The sequence below is a fragment of the Hippopotamus amphibius genome, chromosome 5 (assembly GCF_030028045.1).
Source record: "Hippopotamus amphibius kiboko isolate mHipAmp2 chromosome 5, mHipAmp2.hap2, whole genome shotgun sequence".
NCBI lineage: Eukaryota > Metazoa > Chordata > Mammalia > Artiodactyla > Hippopotamidae > Hippopotamus > Hippopotamus amphibius.
Genome location: NC_080190.1, coordinates 31,370,702 through 31,392,637, shown reverse-complemented (window position 1 = coordinate 31,392,637; position 21,936 = coordinate 31,370,702).

Here is a 21,936-nt window from a genome sequence, read left to right as displayed (position 1 = left end):
CTCTTCTCTGGGCTTATTTCCATATTCTAAACATATGTGACCGGAGGGCCACCAAGTGTTGTGTAGACCAGGAAATAAACAAGGGTGGAGCCATCACCTGCTTCCACAAGCGATTCCAGAAAACCACACTCGAGAGGGCATGGAAATCAATATCGAAAATGAGACACTCAAGTTACCACAGAGAGTTATTTTTGCTTATTCCAAATTGCTCTGTTTCTCTAAGCAGCTATTTTCACGGCAAAGCCAGCCTCTTCCCCAGCTATGTATAGGGCCGACTCAGCAACCTAAAAACAAGTGGGAAGAGAAAAGAAGTCTGAAAATAGGCTCACACACCAGGGATAAACCTGGGGACAATTCAAAAGGTGGTGCAAGTTGGTTATTTTCCAAAATATCCGCCCTCTTCGAATTCCACTGTTGGGTTGGAAACCGTCATGAACTAAATATATGTGCACGTTGGAGGGTCACTTTCTAGTAAGCGCTCAGTGTTTATTAAAACAGGGTATTAGAAGGAATGTCTCCTCCGTGTCTAGCGGTGACGGTTCCCTGTGCTGTTCTTTGCTCCGCTATCCAGGGACCCAGTTTTGATGGCAGGTGAGAGGAAGTGTGGGTCTATTTTTAAAGGTCTCTGGTTTTCTGACTGTTGCCAGGGAGAAGGCGGAAAAAAAGAGGAGCACAGCAAAGGAAGATCACCTCAAACATTGGTTCAGTGAGTCACTCAACAATTATTTACTGGTTCTACTGCCCAAAATACGTTGGATCTGTCTACTTGGCTCCATCTCCTTTGCTGCCATGTTTGTCCAGGAGGCCATTATTTTTCACCTCATCTAAGAGCACTTCCTGTTTTCTCTGGGGGCTCCTCCAGTTGTCCCTTCTCCATCCTGCAGCCAGAGAGAGCTTTTCAAAAGTGGACCAAATCACACCCTTGTTTAATAGAAATGCATAATAAAAGATCTGGAAGCATATCTACCAAACTGTTCATAGCGGGTGTCCCTGGGGAAGGCGTGCAGGAAGACCTGAATGCTTTTAATGTATGGCTGGAATTTTCTACAATGAACTGTATTTCTTTCATGATTTTCAAAGGATCTCAAATGTTTAATTTGGTCCCTGTGCCTTAGGAGCACTTAATCTTGCATTAGAGTCCTAGACACTGAAAATTGGAGGAATTATGCTTGTTCGTTATGGCCTTGCGGAGCAGAAGCTGCTATCACAGAGTGGAAGTGAGCTTTAAGAGGGAGCTGGCATAGCAGAGCAGCCCGAAGATTGTCTGGTTGGCCAGTATGGGTGGTGATGGCCAGGGCAGGTGTTGGGGCTGAGGCTGGGTGCCCTCTGCTGGAAGTGGTGTCAGGGACTTGAGTGTCACATGCCCTCCGTGTCCTGGTAGTTCTGTGATTCCACGTGATGCCCCTGAAGGCAGATTTTTTTTAGTCTGACTAGTGACAGGATGTTCTCCAGGGGGCTTAGTCACTGTCTGCTTTCTGTCATTTCTACCTCCAATTTCCATCAGCCAAATACATTCCTCGAAGCCTTGAATTAACCTCTTAGTTTCATGTGCCAAGAAGGTTATGGATGACGATCCCTCTACGAGAAAAAAAGGACACAGAAGATGCACATGGAGCCAAATTGAGTACTAAATTGGAAAGAATAAGGGATCCTGGAAAAGTGGCTAAGGAGAAGTAAACAGCACAACATCCCCTGCTAATCCCGCCTTCGACCCGAGACGTCACTTCGCCATAACTCCATTCCCAGTGCTTGCGCCCCGCTGCCTCCGGCCGCTCGCTCTCTGATCCCAGCTCCTTCCCCAGGAACAGACCACTCCCTGATGCAGCTCCTTGTTTGGCTTCTGGAACAGAAATCATACTGTAGTCCAAAGGGATGACATATCCTTCAAGATGTAATTATTCCTATTCTGGGATGAATAGAGATATTAGTCTGATGGGACAAGCCCTTTATGGGGCCTCCCTTGTTCCCTGTACTGTCCCAGACGTTTACAAATTGGTTGAACCATGTTTTTATTTTTTCCACCCCCTCAAGGCCATACCATTTTTCTTTTTAATATACAGATCATGCCTTGCACAGAGTAAGTGCTCAATAAATATTTGTTGAATTGATTTTCCTGTTTGGAGACGTGACAGAAAGACCCTCTTGCTTGATGTGCGTAACCAGGGTGAGTCTCGGGGTCTGAGCTGAAGACTGCCTGGATCAACAGGAAAAAATGCACCCCAAGGACGGGGGTGAAGCGGGGGACACATACAAGAATATGAGCCGCAGACAGGGGTCAAGGTAGGAATTTGAGAGTGTATGAGATGAGGAACAGGTGAAGGCAAGGACAGCAAAGGAAGATCGTGTGACGGGTTCAAGGGCCAGATGTTGAACAAGGGCTGCCGAGTCAGGCTTCCTGGGCTCGTGTGTGTCCTGGTTCTGCGATGCACGTCCCTTTGGGTAACTCAGCTAATTCCACCCACTGAGCCCCATCCTCATCAGTGAAACGAGGCGGCCCCCAGTCAGTGTGAGGATTTAATGAGGGAGCTAATATATGTGAAAACACTGTACTCTGAGAAATGCGATGCCGAGAGAAGGCGAATTAACAAGATTTGAATGCATCTAGTGTCCTTGAAGAAATCTTTACAAGTATTCTTCTGTCTCCTCATCTCTCCTGCAGTTTTATTCCCAGGAACACAGTATCTCTGAGATGGAGGGATCTTGGAGTTCCTCTGATCCAGTCCTTTCCTGTTCTAGACTAGGAAATGGACTCAAGAGATTCAGTCACAAGCAGCTAAATAAAAAATGAATCAAATAGTATCAAACTGATCAAAGGTTGTCAGCACTGGACTCTTCCAATTTAAAGGTCTACTGTGTTTTTTACTCCTCTAGTTTGCATTTTACTTTCACCCCACATGTCATTTTAAGGACATCCTGATCGTTATAGAAAAAATAGGGTCTTTATTGAAAGCATGACAGAGAAGCTCACTCAGCAGCCCCCAGACCTCTTGTATTCCTAGGAATGATAATTTCCGCAGCTCAGACCTCTTGACTCTCTGCTGCTCTGACCAGGCTACTTTGGAAAGGATGACCTTCTGCAGGGTCTGTATCCTACTGGTCAAGGCAGGAGGGAAAAATAAAGAGCTTCTGTTCCCCCATGTCTGCAGCATCACCGCGCTCTCTCTTGCCTAAGGGCAAGTCTCCTTTGATTCTGTCTTGTTTCCTGCGTAGAGCCTGCTTCCTGCAACTCCTGCATTCTGTCTGGTGTCTTGATAGAGCTCAGCCCCATCTCGATGGCAAATCCCCCTGAGCTCCCCTGTTTGGGCTCTGGTTCATCTAACCAAATGGTACCTACACACACGAGGGACGGATGTGTAGCCGTGTGCGTGTGTGTCATAGCGAGGTCACATAGCAGAATGATTACAGAACCAATCTGAGAATGAATAAAACATGTCCTGTGTATGGTTTTTTTCTTAAACAAAAAGACTAAAATTGAGAAACCCGAAGAAAGATGGGCACATTCTGTTTCTAGCTGTCCTTTTTTGAGCAAGCAGAAGGAGGGAGGAAGTGCTGAGTCCCAGAAAAGCAGAGTGCTCAGGGAGGGAGCCGGAGCACTTTCTGCCACCTCATTTAGCAGACTTCCGGAGGCAGCCACCTCCTCAGTTGTGGAGAGACATTCCATCCTGCTCACCCCCACCGCCCCAACAACCTGCTGGCCCAGCTCGCCTATCCCCTGCAGCCGTACACGGTCACCCGCTGCGGGGGCTGCCCAGCTGCTCCCAAGTCCCAGCCGTTGGACGCGTGGCCGCTTGACCTCCCCAGATGTCTCACCCTGCACTTCCTGACGCGGAAAACAGCCTCCTTGCTTTGCGGTGGTGTCTCTCCATCCCAGCAGGTCTCCTCCTGCCTCCCCACAGGTGTCCCCCCCCCCCCCCGGCAAAGGCTAATTATGACAGTGAGACGCAAGGCACATTTTCCAAACCACCAAAGGCATTGCATACATATATGATGCATACATTTGTCAAAAACTGGCACACAGTACTGCTAGTGACAGAATCAGAGCTGGCTGGGGAAGCACAGATCACCTATCAGCAAACTCGTTCATTTGCGGCAGCCGGACACCATGAAGAGGGTGCCTGTGGCGGAGGGCTGTGATTCTCATACACCCGCTGGCTGTGTTGCTGCTGGAATATCTCAGTTTCCTCTTCTGCAAAATGGGCTTAGTAATAAAAAACAATGCCCATCCTATTTACTTTAAGAGGTTCTTGTGAGGCTCAAAGAGTGTACATTTCTATGAAGCCTATTAAAAAAAACTATGCTTGCATATAAGATTATTAGTTCCATAATTAGCAAAGTGCCTTGCTTAAAACAAGTGCTCACTAGACTTTAGACTGTAGTTTGATTGTGAAAGAAAATGCTATTATTTTGTGGCATTTCATACCTGACAGTCTTATTTGTTTGCCTGTTTATTACCTGTCTCCTCCATTAGAATTACCTGTTTCCTCCATTTGACTCAAAGCTCTATGAGAACAGGAATTCTGACCATCTTAATTCAGAGCTGTAGTACTTATGTCTTGGGTGGTCTTGGTACGTTGATAATGTCATTAAGTAGTTTTAGAGTGGAGGAATGACTGCTTTCTGGCTCAGAGGGAAGCAATGGAGGGAATAGTTAAAATGTGCTTAATTCTTGTGAATACGTGCTTATTTAACTAGAGCTTGCTGCTGGTGTAGAAACAAAACTATATCTTAGAAAGTGACCAGATCATCTTAGATGTGGAAATATGGATGGAAACACTGAGCATGAGGTAAGAGAATTGTAAATTTTGAGTAGAGAGAGAAGATTTATTCTAAATATCTCCTAAAGGGCTGACTCCTGGGTTGCCCCAGCAGGTAGACAGGGACCTGCAGAGAGATGGAGTTTGTTTTAGTTAAAGGTATTTGAAAATAGGCTGGCCCAGGAGGCGTGAGTTTCTTGTCAGAGGAGGTATTTAAGAAGAGGCTGGATGAGTTTTTGGAAGTAATGTTGTAGGTGGATGAGTTACTATGATGCTACATGAGATATAAAAGGCACCCATGGCCCTATTTAATCCTGCCTGGAAGGCTCTGAAGGTAAAGTCCAATATAAATAAACAATATAAAATAATAGGGAAAGGGAAAGAAAGGGAGGGGAGCCGGGAAAGGAAGGGAAGACTTGGCGACCTCTGCTATTTTGCTTCCTTGAGAATCTTTTTCATCTGCAACCCCAGGTCCCCCTCAGGAAACTTTAGACATCACCCACAACCAACTCAGAACAACCCGAGGTTCACATGATCCTTCTCCAGCCAGATCTACACCTCTCGCTGGGTCACATGGCCTCAGTCTAGCCCTCAGCCTCAGTCACCCCTCCTATCAGACCTTCCTAGGTGCAGCTCTCCACCTGTTCTCCTTTAGCATAAGCAAGACAGCTATTTACTTCTTAAGAGGGGCTTTTCATGCATAATCTCAAAATACTCATACTAAGTGGGATTTGGTAGCCCTCATGGATTGCATGTTTGTGTCCTGCCAAAATTCATATGTTGAAACCCTAACCCCCACTGTGGCTGTATTTGGAGATGCAGCCTCTAAAAACAGTGGTTAAGGTTAAATGAGGTCATAAGGGTGGAGCCCTGATCCAATAGTATTAGTGTCCTGATGAGAAGAGACAACAAAGTGTGCTCCCTCCCCCGCCCCCAACCCTGTGTGAGGACACAGAGTAAAGGTAGGTGTCTGCAAGCCAGGAAGAGAGCTCTCACCAGAAACTGAATCAGCCAAGCACCTTGACCTTGCACTTCCCACCTTCCAGAACTCTGAGAAAATAAATTTCTGTTGTTTAAGGCACTATGATATTTTGTTATAGCAGGCCAAGCAGATGAAATTGCCCTCTAGAGGTAAGGTAACTTTAAGAAAAAGGCATGATTTGAATCTCAGTTGTGCCACTTACTACCAGGCGGGGCCTTGGGCACACTGTTTTTTCTCTGAGCCTCAGTGTACTCATTGGTAAAATGTGGATCTCAACACATCATAGAGAGCTACTGTGAGCATGAGGGGAGAAGTCTAATGTAGGGTATGTGGGTATTCTAGGCAAAACTTTACCTTAGAAAAGTTTAGATTTAAAGGAAGTTACCCTCATCTTGAGGCAAGAGCATCTCTTGGTGTGATTCCTTGGAAGGAAAAAACAACAGCCATGACATAAGCCACCTGTCCCCAACAAGGCTGCCTTCTCTGGACATTGAGCTTGAAGTTCCCACTTATTTATCAGTTACCCTTCGGGTTGGTGGAAGAGTGCACCTCATCTACCATCTCCAGCCTCTCCTAACATCCGCATCTAAGAACTCCTTCCTGTGCTCCTCTCTGTAGAATTTTGGAATCACAGCTAAGTGAATCAACCAGTCTGCTGGAACGTTTACATTCTCCTGCCCTCCTGAGATCTGCAGACATAGGTCATAATTCCATGTGCACAATTTCCAAGTAACGATCATGGCCCCGGGGCTATAATTCATTCCCTGAGGCCACCCCCTGAAGGACAGCTGGAGGTCCCCACTGAGGAGCCAACCTACCCGTTCGCCCCATGAGCACTGGCAGCTTGTGAGACCAAATCAGAGGCAGGGAGAGATTTATAGCTTATCTCAAAATACACCCAATGGCAATGTCAATTCCAGACAAACGGCAGGAGAGGGTACTTGGTGCCAAATTACAGGCCTTGCTTCTGAAGAGCAGCTGCGCTGAGTGCTTTCCTTGAACACCTCTCAGCATGCTGTCTCCTCAGAGTGTGCACATCTGGACTCAGAAGTAAGCGCGAGCACTATACATTTTTCTTGCTGTTGAAGTATGGCTCCCCGGGGACCCAGCAGGTCTGGCCAACACAGACACTTTCCGCATCCTGACCTCAAACAAGCCCACATTCTCTAGGATAACAGAGGGAAAGCTTCCGAGTCTACAAGCTGCTGTCAACCAAGAATTCAGGCATCTTTGCTTCATGCTGAGAGGAAGCTCTTAAACAGATCACTGCCTGGGCTGAGCTTAGTAGAGAAGGAAGTAGAAAATATGATTAACATGTAACTATAAAATGTTGCAGCCATAAAAAGAGAAGGGAAAGAAGTTACACATAAGTAATGGCTGTGTGAATGGCCACATCAAGCCACTTCCAAAAGCTCTGTCTCACGGAAGAGCAGTCATCTTGCTTGCCAAGTGGAAACCACCTTAAGGCATCTCAAAATTAGTGCCATTCTGCTGCAGCCACACTAACTGCACGGAGATTCTGACCACAGTCAACTTGCTAGTCTCCGACATCCTTGCACTTGACTTTAAAAAATATGATGCATCCTGCAGGAAAAATGATGGGGGTTAGTTTGTTCTCAAACTGCACTGTCATAATCAGCTGTGACATGTCACAACTCATTTGTTTCGAAAGTAAAGATTTCATGCTGGGAAGAAAAAGAGCTGAGATTTCTCTGTAATGAACATCATCATTTCACTTATATTCTGAACTGATTTCCTGGAGGGAGAGAGAAAGAAATTATTGAAGGGGAAACAAAGACCACAACAGTGATCAACTGGATGAGAGAAGATGTGCCTGTCTCGTGAGGGAACTCACATAAGGGAGGAAGTTCACCACATGGGTCTAGGATGGCTAAGAGCCTGGGGATTTTATGTTCTAGAAAAGGGAGTCTCATCGTGGCCATGCTAATTAAGGCCAGAAGCCTGTAGCTTGGGTAGGGCGGAATAAACCGGTAAATCCACAAGTGGAAGTCCACATCCATGTGATGGACCCACAAGTACATACTGTGAAATACATGGGGAATCCGTACATCTGTACGTGATGAGGTAAAACAAACCCCACTTTTCACTGCTTAGGAGAGTCTTCCTTTAGGTGCAGCACACAGGGATTGCTCACAGTTCACGGTCCTTTATCAGTTTTGCCTTCTTAGACCAAGTAGGGGTGAAACATGACAACCAGTTTTGAGATCTCCAAGGCAAATGATGCTGCAGGTGGAAAGTTCTTCTTTTACAGAATAGAGCTGTTGAGGTGGAAATTGGGGCAAGTACTCCAAGAGTTGGCTCTGAGCAGCACAGCCGGGGTGGGGAAAAACTATGAATAGGACGATTATTGTTTGGAGATTTAGTTTCCTTAACTGGCCTACTTCGTAACCCCAAAACTCTATTTGCTGACCCTGCTGCCTGTTTTCCTTTGCCTATCACCACGGCCCTTGGTTTAAGACACATTACGATCTCTCAGACACACAACTTCAGCCTTCATCCTGGCTCTGCTGGAGACTGTCTTGGAGCCACGTTCTCCTGGGCTATTTCCCTGGTGGGTCACTCCCACAGGAAGTTCCCCCAGTCCTGCCCTACCTCCAGTAAGACCTACAATTCATGTGCTCTGACTTCTCAGGCAAGCTCCAGGACAGGAGGAAAGTCTGTGCTGGGAGAATCCTGTGCCAGGGAGGACTACCCCCCTGTGTGAGCAGTGCTCTCCCCAGGTCCCGCAGGCCTGGCCCCTGGAGGGTCGCCTCATCCCACAACAGTACAACCTCCCATAGTCTCTGAACCTCAGTTTCCCCTTCTGTGAAACAGGCGTGGGGTTACTGGGAAGATTACCCGGGAGAGCAATCAGGCTTTGAAAATTTTAACACACTTCTCCAATGGCAGGTGGCATTCCTATTATGACATCAGAAGAAGCAGAGGTTTTGGAGTTTGGGGCCATTTTCCTGGGAGAATGAAGGAGTAAAGAGGCTAGGAACGTGGGTTCTGCTCCAGATGCTGCAATTGCTGTATAGGAGTTAAAATTGCAGCAAAGGAAATACTGAAAATGCACACAGGACGAGCTCTGGAAAGAACAGGTTCAGGAGACTCAGGAAGTACCCACAAAAGTCTTCAAAGAGCAAAGAAAAAAAGGGCAAGTATGCATGTCAGGCTACGGAGATCTATGATTAAAGAAGAAATGTGAGAATGAACAACAAGAATTAAAGTTCTGCAGACAAGAAAGGGAGGAGGAGGAAACAACCCCAGCCCTCCCCATGCGTACATCCTTCATCACATCTTTCATCGCGCCCTGGGAAGGAGGGAAGGGCGGCACACAGCTTTGAAGGACAAAACAGAGCAAGTCGAAACCACATGGCTGATGAGATAATGAGAAGTTAATAAGAGCAATTTCCAGATCTGTCAGAGAAGGTGGGCGTGACTAAACCTGGACCATGATTTGGGGGTCTCCTCTAAGATGCTACTGACAGAAGGGGAAGTGGGGGATTTTAGGATCAGAAATCATGCCTAGGGACTCAGAAGACATGGAGGGGAAGGACCACTTCCAGAACAGGTATCAAAGAACTTTCCCCCAGCAATTCTCGCCTCTTTGTTCAGAGAGGAAGAGGAATGGAGAGAAAGCAAACCCTGACCAAGCCTGCAGTGGTAGGTGTGACCTCACTCAGCTCCTGGGGTCAAGCTTCGCTGCCGCTCCCCTAACAGCCTGGACAGCCAGTTCCCTGTCCATACCATGCTACATTTGCAAGAATTTGTATTTAATACCAGCTGGTGTTTGAGCCATTTTACTATTAGTGGTGAGGGCTGAGGGAGTGATTCTCAAAGCACAGAAATTTCCCTGAAGAAGGTGGGAGTCTCATCGCCTGAAAGGCAACGACCACATGTGGAAAATGATGGTGTGATAGGCCCTGGGTGTCTAAGCAAGTCAGACCTGGCTTCTGATCCTGGTGCCCCTTACCTGCTAACCTCTTCTCCATGGAAAGGGACTTAACTACTCGGTTTGCTCATTGAGATTCCGTTTTCTCAGCTATAAAATGGGAATGACATTACGTCCCCCAGAAGGTGATCACAAAGATCACTTAAGATATCAGGTGCAGTGCCCAGGGCTACACCTCAGTGCTGTGCTCAAGAAAGCGGCTCCTTTCCAGTACATTCCGGGACACCAAGGTGAATAGAATCTTAGTTTGCAGCTGCCCAGAGTGCACCTAGCATTGTCATGTAGCCATCAAGGCAAGCTCAGAGAAGTCACCATATTCTCCTTTGTCCCTCTTCCATCTTTTTCAAGCCCAGGAGTGCCTTTCATTTTTTATTTATTTATTTATTTTGTCTGCGTTGGGTCTTTGTTGCTGCGCACGGGCTTTCTCTAGTTGCGGCGAGTGTGCGCTACTCTTTGTTGTGGTGTGCGGGCTTCTCATTGCCGTGGCTTCTCTTCTTGTGAAGCATGGGCTCTAGGCTCGCGGGCTTCAGTAGCTGCAGCGTATGGGCTCAGTAGTTGTGGCTCGCAGGTTTAGTTGCTCCATGGCATGTGGGATCTTTCTGGACCAGACATCGAATCTCTGTCCCCTGCGTTGGCAGGTGCCTTCTTAACCACTGTGCCACCAGGGAAGTCCCTGGGGGTGCCTTTTAAAAATCAGGAAAGGTAAACTGTTGAAAAGAGACACCAAGTGCCGGGCAAATGCTGTGGTGGGCCGGTGGGGGACTTGGCCCCTAGGATCCACCTTTGGGCCCTGTCGTTGGCCTGGTCTGTTCCTGGCTGACCGTGTGTTCAGCCCTCTGGGGCCTGGTGGCTTCTTTCCTAGTTTCAGCCACTCCGTCTGCCCTAGGCTAAACCTTCCCTTCCCTCTGAACTCTTCTCTGACAGCCAGCTTTTGCATTCCTAGAAGCCTTGGGTCTCTGGCTGTCTCTGGAATGTAGAGTCCTCCACCTCACCTCAGCCTAGTAGATTGCACTAATTTACACTGAGGGGCGAATGAGGCTGAACTCATGAATATATTTGCAGCTCAGGAGTACAGGAGGGCTGAGGGCTGCGGGAGGGGGTGTGCAAGGGTGGGTGGGCGGTCACCAGGTTTGCAGGCCAGCATACAGCCCCTTGCCCAAGAGAACCAACCCCCTCCTCACCTGCAGACACATTCTCCCTGGGCTCAGCGTAGAGGATGAAGCACCAGATGCGGGACTTGAATTGGCCCCCAGTCTTTGGCGGCCTTCACCTTTTAGCTGAGATCAAGGGTAGAGTCCCTGTGGGCTGAGGCCCTGCTGGCCACTGGATCTGGCCGACCCCCCCACCTCCACCTCCACCATCCTGGGGCACAGACTTCTCACCTGACAAATGCGACCCAGACCTGCTAGCAGTAAGCTCAGTGTTTTATTCCCCTGTTCTGACATGTAGTATTTGAGTTGTGAGATCCCATTAGCTCTCCTCTGACCCTACGGCTTTACATTTTCCATTGAATTCATTTTAACCAACATTTTTTGGCCGTGTGCAAAGCTCTGGGCTCAGCACAGAAAAGCAAATGGTGAATTGGCCCTGGGGGAGCTGCGGTGTAACAGGAACAAACCTGCAAGCCCAGGCTTCTAGTGCAGAGTGGGGTGGGGCTGGGGAATGGGCAGCCTCTGGAGGGCTGGGAGGCCAGAGAATTCCTTCCTCAGGGGTCAGGCAGCTGGTTAGAGAGAACTCCAGAGAGGAAGGAGATTTGACGTGGGCCTTCTTAGGAGAGTCTTCAGAGAGGAGAGGCACAGGGGAGCGGGTGGGGGCAGCCTGTGGCAGGCGGTGGAGAGAAGCTGGAGTGGTAGTTGGGACCAGACCGCAAAGAGCACTGGTTAATACTGGAACCCGATGGCCAGTGTCGGGGTGTCAGGAGTCTGATCTCCCAGACTGCATGGAAATATCTGAGTGTACACACATTTTTTAAGGGGAGACTCTATATGTTTTATCAGGGTCTCGGTGAGATCCCTCACTGCTGATCTAGACCATAAGGGGACCCATCAGAACATTAAAAAAATTATTTATTATAGAGATTTTCCAAATATACCCAAAGTAATGGACTCAATATAATGGACTCAAAATGCCCACCTTCAGGGATGACCGACGCACGGCCAGTCTTCTTCCAGCTATTCCTCCACCTCTTCCCACCCTTCTGAATTAACCTGACACAAATTCCAGACATCGTGTTTCAACTGTAAACACTCAGTATGTGTCTCTAAAAGATTTCTTTAAAAAACAAAACAAAAAAACCCCACAACCTTAAGGCATCTAAAATGTCCAACAATATTTCCTTAATATCATCAACTATCCAGTCAAGTCAAGTGTTCACACTCCCTACTTTTATTAAGAGTTTGCTCATTTGATTCAGGGTCCATATAAAGCTTGTAAATTGGTCTTTAGTCTCTTTTAATTCATAGGTTCCCTTTTCATCTCTCTCTTTTTTTCCTTCGTCTTGCAATTGTTTTTGTTGAAGGAACCTGGTCATTTGTCCTGTAGAGTTTTTCACAGTGTGGGTTTTGTGGGCTGTGTGCCCATGGTGTCATTTAACACGTAGTTCTATCTGTGTCTCCTGTAAATTGGGACTCAGGGCTAGAGACGTCATCAGATTCAGGTTTGCTTCTTTTTCTTTTTTTCACCCCGAGACTACTTCAGGAGGGTCATAATGCCTGGGGTCATAGCCCTTCCTGCCATCAGTATGATTTCACGCTGGGAAGAGAAATGCGGGGCATTTCCGAAAGAGCTGTAGCGCAGCGTCTGGGCAGAGTTAGGGAGACCGGAGGCAGGAAGGCCCCTTGGGAAGCTCCTGCAGTGATCTCAGCAAGCTGCTGTCTTCCAGCCTCGCAGACGATCTCTTGTAAACAAGGGTGCCTTCGAGTCTGCATTTCAGAAGGCCCCCTGGAGCCTGTCCCTCTGAAACAACAGGCTTGTTTTTGTGACCTGGAGGGACTTGAGAGCCACCTGAGGGCCATGGAGCAACTAACTACAGCAAAATAAATGATCCACTTTCACGGGTATGTTGGCTTTTTTTCTGAAGCTTTGCTGGGCGAATTATATCTCCAATGTCCCGCCCCTCCCCAGAAATATAAAATCCCCAGGGGTTAGGAGGTGGGCTGGAAAGGACTGGAGCCCAAGGAGGACCCCTGCCTATGTGGTTTGCTGTGTGTGTTTTAAAGGAGAAAAACAGCAGCTGGTTTTTTTACTGGCAAATGCTTAAACAGTGAAAGAGCCCCAGATTGCAAAATCTCATTCTCCCAAAAAGGTACAAGGAAGTTAATGTTTGAAAACGGTTTTTAATTTCTTTGGGGACCAAAAATAGTCCTGTTGTCTGTATGCCCATCAGCTAGTCCCTGACTCTGCTTGAAATGCAGGAAAGAAAGAAAGAGTGAGAGAAGGAGAGAAAGAGAGAGAAGCATATCATACCCCTTACACATAAAAGTATCCCGTGATGTAATTTTTGAATGTGTAACTCGGCTTATTTTCTGATAGTCTTGAGTCATAAAATCAGACATTAATTTTAGAAAACCCTTTGATTCCAGGATGTAATAAAATCATATTAGATGCTGTGAAATATTTTAAAGTGTGTTTTAAAGGAAAATAATACACTTTGGGTAACTATTAAGGAGCTCAGCTATTCAAAATAAACTATAAAATGCAAATAAAAATGTTCTTGGATTATGTTTGCATTTTGGCAGAATACCTTAGAGTTCTGCAACAAGAATGGCAGCTGCACTGAGCAGACCCCACGGGGCCTAGCACCACCACGGCACCCACTCCCCAGATCCTGCAGCTTGATCTGATGCAAACTGATGCTGAGGGCTCCTCAGTATCTGTGTCTGAATGTTTTGAGGAGGCTGATTTTGAGAATGAGCAGGTTGACGTGTCATGGAGAGAGCAGAGAAGCAGGCAGGGCCCAGCCCTGCTGTGCACACCCAGGAGGCTTTCGGACAGCAGTTGGGGAGGGGATAAGGAAGGACTCTGAAGTCTCATAAGCCAAGGTTTTAGAACTTGACTACCACTTCCTGGCTGGGTGACCTTGAACATGTCATTTAACCTCTCCTTTGTTTCCTTTATCCATAAACGGGTATAAAAATCCCTTGTTTCTAATACTCAGTAATAGGTGGGGACTAGAAATAATGGTTAGGAAAACTGGCTGTGCCAGGAACCAAGTAGTTGCCCAAGAAATGATAAATGTTCTTATTACCAGGACACACAAGAACGTAAATCAGTAATAGAAGAAGAGGTTAGCTATCATTTATAGCTGAGGCAATATTTCGTAATCTCATTTTTGTTATTCAGTAAAGGTAATATCAAGTGATTTCTCTGATTTATGAATATTGAAAGTCTGTGGTATGGTAACCAGCTTCCAAGATGATGCCCAGTGACTCCTGGTCTTCATGACTAGAGGGGGATGTGTAGCCTTTCCATATTGTAATAAAATTGGCCTGTGTGGTCAATAGAATATGGCAGAAATAGTGGAAAGTCACTTCTGAGATTAGGTCATAAAATACATTGTATCCACATGCAAATGCGGGAGGTTGGATCCTTAACTCACAGCACAGGCAAAGAATTTACTCAAATGGATTGAAGACCTGAATATAAGAGCTAGAACTACAAAACTCTTAGAAGAAATGTAGGGATATCTTTATGACCTCGGATTAGGCAATAGTTTCTTAAATATGACAGCAAAAGCACAAAAAAATAAAATAAAAAATAAACTGGACACGATCAAAATTAAAGTTTTTCGGGTTTCAAGACCAAAATCTTGATCAAGAAAGCAAAAATAAAACACACAAAATGGGAGAAAACTTTTGCAAATTATATTTGATAAGGGTCTTGTATCTAGAATATATAAAGAACTCATAACTCAATAATAAAAACACAAATAAATGGACAAAGGATCTGAATAGACATTTCTCCAAAGAAGATATACACATGGCCAATAAGCACATGAAAAGATGCTCAATCACTGGTCATGAGGGAAAAACAAATCAATACCACAATAAAATACCACTTTACACCCACTAGGATGGCTATAACAGAAAAGATAGACAACAACGAGTGTTGGCATGGGCGTGAAGAAATTCAACCCCTTATACATTGCCGTATACATTGGGAATGTAAAATAATGTAGCTGATTTGAGAAACAGTCTGGCAGTTTCTCAAAATGTTAAACATAGAGTTACCATATAACTGAGCAATTCCATTCTTATGTATATATCCAAGAGAAGTAAAAACACAAGTTGACACAAAAGCTTGTACATGAATATTCACAGCAGCATTATTCATAACAGTCAGAAAGTAGAAACAACCCAAATGTCTATCAATTGATAAATGGATAAATAAAATGTGGTCTATCCACAGAATGGAATATCATTCAGCACTAAAAAGGAATGAAGTACTGATATATGCTACCAAAAGGATGCTCTCTGAAAACATTATGCTAAGTGAAAGAAGCCAATCATGAAAGACCACATTGTATAACTGCACTTTATGAAATGTTCAGAATAGGTAAATCCCTACAGACAGAAAGTAGATTACTTGTTGTCTAGGACTGGGAGGCTTGGGGAGAAATGGGGAGAAATGGTTATGGAGTTTCTTTTGGGGGTGATGAAAATATTCTAAAATTTATTGTGGTAATGGCTGCACAACTCTGTGAATATACTAAAAATATTCACATACTATACACCCAAGTACTTACCAGCCAGCTTAAAAAACAGAATATTGCCAAAAATATTACTTACCCTAATGGAATTCCCTTCCCTGCTCCTAAAGGAAACTCTGAATTTTATGTTAATCCTTCCTTTACTTTTCTTTCCATCTATTGTTTCCTAAGGCTTCTGGTTGTTTGTTTTTTTGTTTGCCCATAGTGGCCAGCATGTTTGCAGTGGGGAGGATTCTAGACCAGACTAACCAGTTTTTAGGTTTCTGGGTGAAAAATACAGACAAGAAAAATATAATACCCATCTTCCCTCTCCCATGACCATCCTAAGTAATGTGGATGCTAGGTGGCATGGTTTTGTCTTGAAACAAATGTCATTAGTCACGTACCATTAAAGGACTTTAAATCATGTACCATAAAAGGGACTTTAAATATCTTCGAGGCCAAAGATGGTAAACAGTCGGCAGGGTGCTGCTGTTCCTGTGCTCATGCAGACATCACCAATCAATCAGGGCATTCTTCCATACTGACCTGTCTTGATCCCAGGGAACAGACAGTGGCCGTTACTACCATCAACCAACCACAGGAAGGGAATTAACATTTATTAGACACCTACTATATGCCAGGGACAGTGCCAGATGCTTTACCCTTTACCTTATTTAATCACCACAATTCTCTAGTACCTCCATTTAGGGATGAGGAAGCATCACGCAGAGACATTGAGTGGTTTTTCCATGCAGCTAGCAAATGTCAGAGCAGAGATTGAAACCTGTGCAGCTGGGGAGCTGGGTGGAGCCTGCCCCCGCAAGAGGGATACAAATTAATCACAGTGAAAAGATGCCGCGAGACCTCACAAAAGTCCACCTCAATCAAACACCTGAATGGCGCTACCCAGTAGATCCAGCTCCTCACCTAAAAGGGCACTGCCGCTCTCGGGGCAGACGTTGCCCAGCAGCAATGCTATCCATGGTGCCCAAGATTCTCCAACCCTCATCACCGGAAATGATGAGGAAACAAAGGGAGAAGGGAAGCAAGGTGCTCTTTGTCCCAGAGCTGACACCCCTGCAGTGAGGGCACCTGAAGGAGACCTCTTCTTTCCTGCCCTGACCAACGTCAGGCTTGGCTCTCTGAGGGCTCACTGGTCACCAACACTTTCAGACACAGGTTTTTTTTGGGTTTTTCTTTAATTAATTAATAAATTGGCTGCCTTGGGTCTTCATTGCTGCGCACGGGCTTTCTCTAGTTGTGGCGAGCTGGGGTTACTCTTCATTGTGGTGCACGGGCTCCTCATTTCAGTGGCTTCTCTTGTTGTAGAGCATGGGCTCTAGGCTCACGGGCTTCAGTAGTTGTGGCACGTGGGCTCAATAGTTGTGGCTCACGGGCTCTAGAGCACAGGCTCAATAGTTGTGGTGCACGGGCTTAGTTGCTCCACTGCCTGTGGGATCTTCCTGGAGCAGGGATCGAACCTGTGTCCCCTGCATTGGCAGGCGGATTCTTAACCTCTGTGCCACCCAGGAAGTCCCAGACATAGGTTTTTAACAATTTTGAAAGTTCTGGGCTCAAGATTCAACTCTAGATGGGCCACACAGAAGGCCTAGTTCAGACAGTTCTCATCTGATAGAAAATCTCAGGAGGCCTGTGGGTGTGGCCCACCCTGCAGTGCTCACTTGGACATGGGCATCTGAACACACGCTCAAACCACTTGATGGACAAGTGATCTGAATTCTGGCTCCAAACAAAGGAGGGACTGGTCCAGGCACCCTGGTGAATTTCTGCCATTCCTGCAGGAGAGGCTCCTGCCTCCAGGGGTGGTGGAAGCTGCAATGGAGCCAAGTCAATGGTAAATTATCATCTAAAACCAAAATTTTTTTTAAAAAACATCTCAAAAAATGCTGCTTTCAAGTTTGACGGAAAGGGACTCAGAGTGACGCGCACAGAGCAGGAACTACTCACGGCAACCAAAACGGGCAGGACTGAAGCAAAGTGGCCTTGGGCTTTGCCTCCACATTTCAGAAGCCTGAGTCAGGCCCTGATGTTTTAGGCGCCTGTTGACTTCCTGAAGCCTAATTGCAGTCCCATGTCCCTCTGGTTAATACAGGGAGGCCCACACACAGCCCTGATGACTCCTCTTTGCACACGCGGTGTGAAATGTGAGACGATACACAACAGGAAAGGGTTGTCACACCTCCTGAGCTGGGGCCAGCCTGACGTCGCAGGAATTTCCGACTTCGCCCTCAGCGTGCTCACCGACTCAGTGCCCTCTTTATCCTGAGTGAAAAGGGACGGTTGTCTCACTTGCTGCCCAGAGTCCCCAGCATGTTTACTCTTCTCTGTAGAGAACATTCCTGGGTCTGTCCTCTTTTTCCCACAGTATCTAGCACAAGCTCCCCTCACAGATGGAGGGAGGACTGTGGATCCTGCTCTGGTTCCGAGTCTTCCCCCAGGATAAACAGCTTTACCCTCAGCTTTATGAACTCCTTCCTTATTCTTACTTATCTCAGAAGCTATTTTTAATTGACCTGATGCTTCATGATCTATTGATAAAAGAACCACTAAAAGTGTCCCGCGTGCATGTAAATCACTGTTAATTTGATGTTAAATCGAGGTGTTGGCAGAGATTAGATTCAAACTCAGATTTTTTCCTTGATTCTTCTGCTCTTTCCTTTATGCTATTCTGCTTCCCCTAAGAGGGAGACAGAGGAGAAGGAGGACACGGGAAAGAGAAGGGGAGTAGAGTTGGTCTCTGGTTGCAAGCGACAGAAACTGACCCCTAGCTTGGATGGGAGAGGATTTTATTAGAGGGGCACCAAGTGGCTTTCAGAATCCAGTGGCCTATCTGAGAACAGCGCTGTGGAAAGGACAGGAATCAGCGTGTGCTAGGGTCTGGGCAGGAGAAACTAATGAATAGCTGCCTTGGGGCTCTGCCCCTGGAATAAATTTGCTCCAACAATTTCTGTCTCACTTTGAGCAGCTGTCAAAGTCCCAGGAGAGCACCTGATTGGTTGTACTGGGACCTCTTGCGTACCCTACACCAGGAAAGAGAAGAGCCCCAAGATGCACAGGAGGGGGGAAACACCTAACTCTCTACACGCTGTTAGTAAATGAAGGAGAAGTGGATGCTGAGTGTCCAAACGACACATGACTACTATGCCAGAACTTTCTAAGTGTTGGGGACGAAGAGTCTGGCCCCAAACTGTGTTAGGGCTGGGGCAGGGCCCCGCATATTGAGTCTCACTCATGCCATTGGGACGGCCATCATCATTACCACCATCTCCTCCTGTGTAGGAGAGATGCGCGAGCCCCTACAGCCTCCAAACCTGGCTGCTGGGAGGAAGCAGTTCTCTCAGGAACGAGTCCTCGTCCAAAAACATAAGATCCAGCTGGAAGGTTACAGTCAACTGTGTAGACACAGTGTCATATAAAGACCACTTGTAATGCAATGGGCTTTATAGTCAAACAGCTTTAGTTGAACGTCTAGTACCACTTACCAGCTATGAGATGCTGAGAAAATACCCATCTACTCTCTGAGCCTCAATTTGTTCTGCTGTAAAATGGGGAGATAATAACGTACTCTGCCTCCATCTACATGTCGTTCTATCAAATGAAATAAAAGTCGTCAGTTTGTAAGCTGTGAGCTATACACAGATACAAGGAGGCATGCTATAATTTTAATTACTATCAAGTGAGGCCAAGCTGCTTGGATAAGTGGACGGAGGAAGGAAATGCAGCTGGAAACCACAGTAACTGAGGGGAGGTTTGAGGAGTGGAGGATGGGAGTCTGGAGGGTAATCATCTAGGCTTTCGGATTCTTATTCTGCTCATCAAGCGCTGCGAATAGGTGAGGCTCCACTAGATTCTGTCACACATCCCAAGGCCAAATGGCCTGAGGGTAGAGTTATAAATTCCACCAGGAATTGTAAAAGCTCTGATTTAAGCTCTGTCTCCTTTACTGAGAACCCAACTGCTAAAGCCTTCCTGGCAATTAAGCTTCTTGAGGCTGAGCGTTAGCAAAGCTGGGCTGCCTCCAGACTCCCTTCTTCGCCTCTCACAGGTTGGCATCGTGCAGGCATGGAAGCTGATAAAACACTCCCTCTTCCATCGTCTGCCTGGATCTCGCGGGCCGTGCTTCCTCCAAGGGGAGCATTTCAATGGTCGCTCCTTAATAGCTTCATCTCCCCCTGCTCCAGGGGGACTGGATTCCTCCCCTTGCTCACATGCCCCACTTCAAGCCATCTGCACACACTACAGGACACTGGCCACCTGACATCTTGATGTTCAAAACCAAATCCTCGGGAATCTCACCGCTTGCGCTATTTATGCCCTCGGATCGTGAAACAGAAAGCGGCCCTCTCATCTCTTTATTCTAAATGTTTCACACAGGTTCCATGGACCTGGTCTGTCACAAGTTGGGCTTGGTCTAATGTAGTCTTTTTTACTAATTTCTCATCGTCTTCCATATCCTTGTCCCTTAGTGACTATTCCGGACCCACTCTTCTTCAAAATTCTATTCCAACTCACATTTTTATGCTTATTTACTTCTCAGAGGCTTCTTGAGGTTATGAACTCTGTTCTATTTTTGTCTGTATCCCTAACATGTAGTGCAGTGCCCACTCCTTGTAAGTGCTCAATAAACGCTTGTGAAGTGAGACTGTGCCTGCATGTATAAGCCCTCCGACGCGGCTGTAACATGTCATACCCTTGGTTGAAACGAAGCGTCACTAGAGCAGCGTTCCAGAGAGGGTTCTGCTAACCTGGGCGTCTCACTTTGGGAGTTGAATCTTGTTTGGACAGTCACTTGGGGCACCCTCCATTACAGGTGTATAATTACAATGATATCCAATAACGTTTTTACTCTAAGACTTCTAAAGACAGCAAAAGAATTGTCTGAGACGGTCTGAATCTTCACTCTGGAATGAGAATCATAGCTTACTGTAAACTTAAGCATAATTATATATTGTGAACACAGATATACAGTGGGATTCTGATATAAATTTCCAATCACTCCTCACCAAGGATTGGTGAAAATCCTTAGCCAAGTGTGGTTAAGGAAATGTGCCTGTTTTCACTTGGTTTGGGTTTATCATCGGTGCGCCGCTCACGGATCCTCTTCCTCCAGCCCTGCGCTGTGTGGTCCTGGGAGGCTCCACTCCCTGCATCAGGATTTCCCGTGTCAGGATGTGTGTCATTTCAGAGACTTTTTACGTTCTGATTGCAATCCTACACAATCCAGATTTTAAATTAAAAAGGTGAAAATGGAAAGATTTGGATAGAGGTTCACAGAATATCATCATTGGAAGAGACATGAAATATCATTGAGTTTAAGGATCACACGGTTTTCTTCCTCAGGTATCTTGCCAAAGAGTGTTGTGTCCAGGCTTCGCTGGAAAAAAAGTAGTGACCATTTGGTGATTTGGCCACAGGCACGGGATGAGGAGTGACATATGCCACATGCCTGCCTCCTTGCAGAACAGCAGGGGAGTCATATGGGTGAAGGGAGGGCAGGCTTCCAGTTGAAAATAGCCCTGGGATTTCAGGAAAGTGGAGGCATGGTGGCAGAAATAGTATTCTTTTACTCAATGTCGATTGATATTCAAAATCACTTTCATTCCAACAAGACTAGTAGCAAAGTGCAAAACAGTGGCATGAATGCCACCCAGCTGGTATAGGGTAAAACAGGCCCCAACCCAAACTTCTGTCAAACAACCAAAGCTGCAACTCGGCTGATTTCCAGCTCCTGAGTGTTTGGGGAGGGGTGGGGAGTGGGTGGGGGGTGGAGCACAGGGTGGTGGCAGACCAGCAAAGCCCCTCCTCCCCTGGATCAGGTGAGGCTGACTTCACGGACCAGTCATGTTACGAGAATCTTGGCTCTAAACCGATTTCTGCAAATTCTCTCAGCTTCAGCAGAAGGGAAGTTGCCATCCCATGAGAGAGGGCAAATCAAAGTGTATCCTGGGACACAAAATGCTGGAGACATTTAACGAGTTGTAATTTAAGGAAAGGGGGATAACACTTTGATGAGACATAAAGAAACACATGCATAGGAGCCACAGAAAGTTACAGAGTAAGTTACTGCTCATTAATAAAAATAAACCAAAGGGATTAAAAGAGATAATACAACCTGTAAATTATCTGGTGCTCTGAATTTTTGATGCTGGAAGTGCAACACGAAATTCCTAATTTTAAAATTCCAAACCTAAAATTAAAATGTCCAATTACAGGGACTAAGTAAATGAGGGTTTATATATTTAATGGACTGCTATGCACCTATTACATATTATGATTATTAGGAATGAAGGGTTTAGAACACATGGGGAGATGCTTGTGATGACTTCAAGTGAAACCACAGTTTTGTAAACACGGGGTCATGTGTTTACAACTAGGAAGAAAAGTGCTTCACCGGTAAAAATCCTCTATTCCTTTATGGAGTAGGAAAGGATTAATGTTACATATTACTTGTAGTTACATCATTATAGCTCTTTCCGTGGTTTCATCTGTCCATTAGGCATCAAAATAATCCTAGTATTTGTGCTCAAGTGCTGTA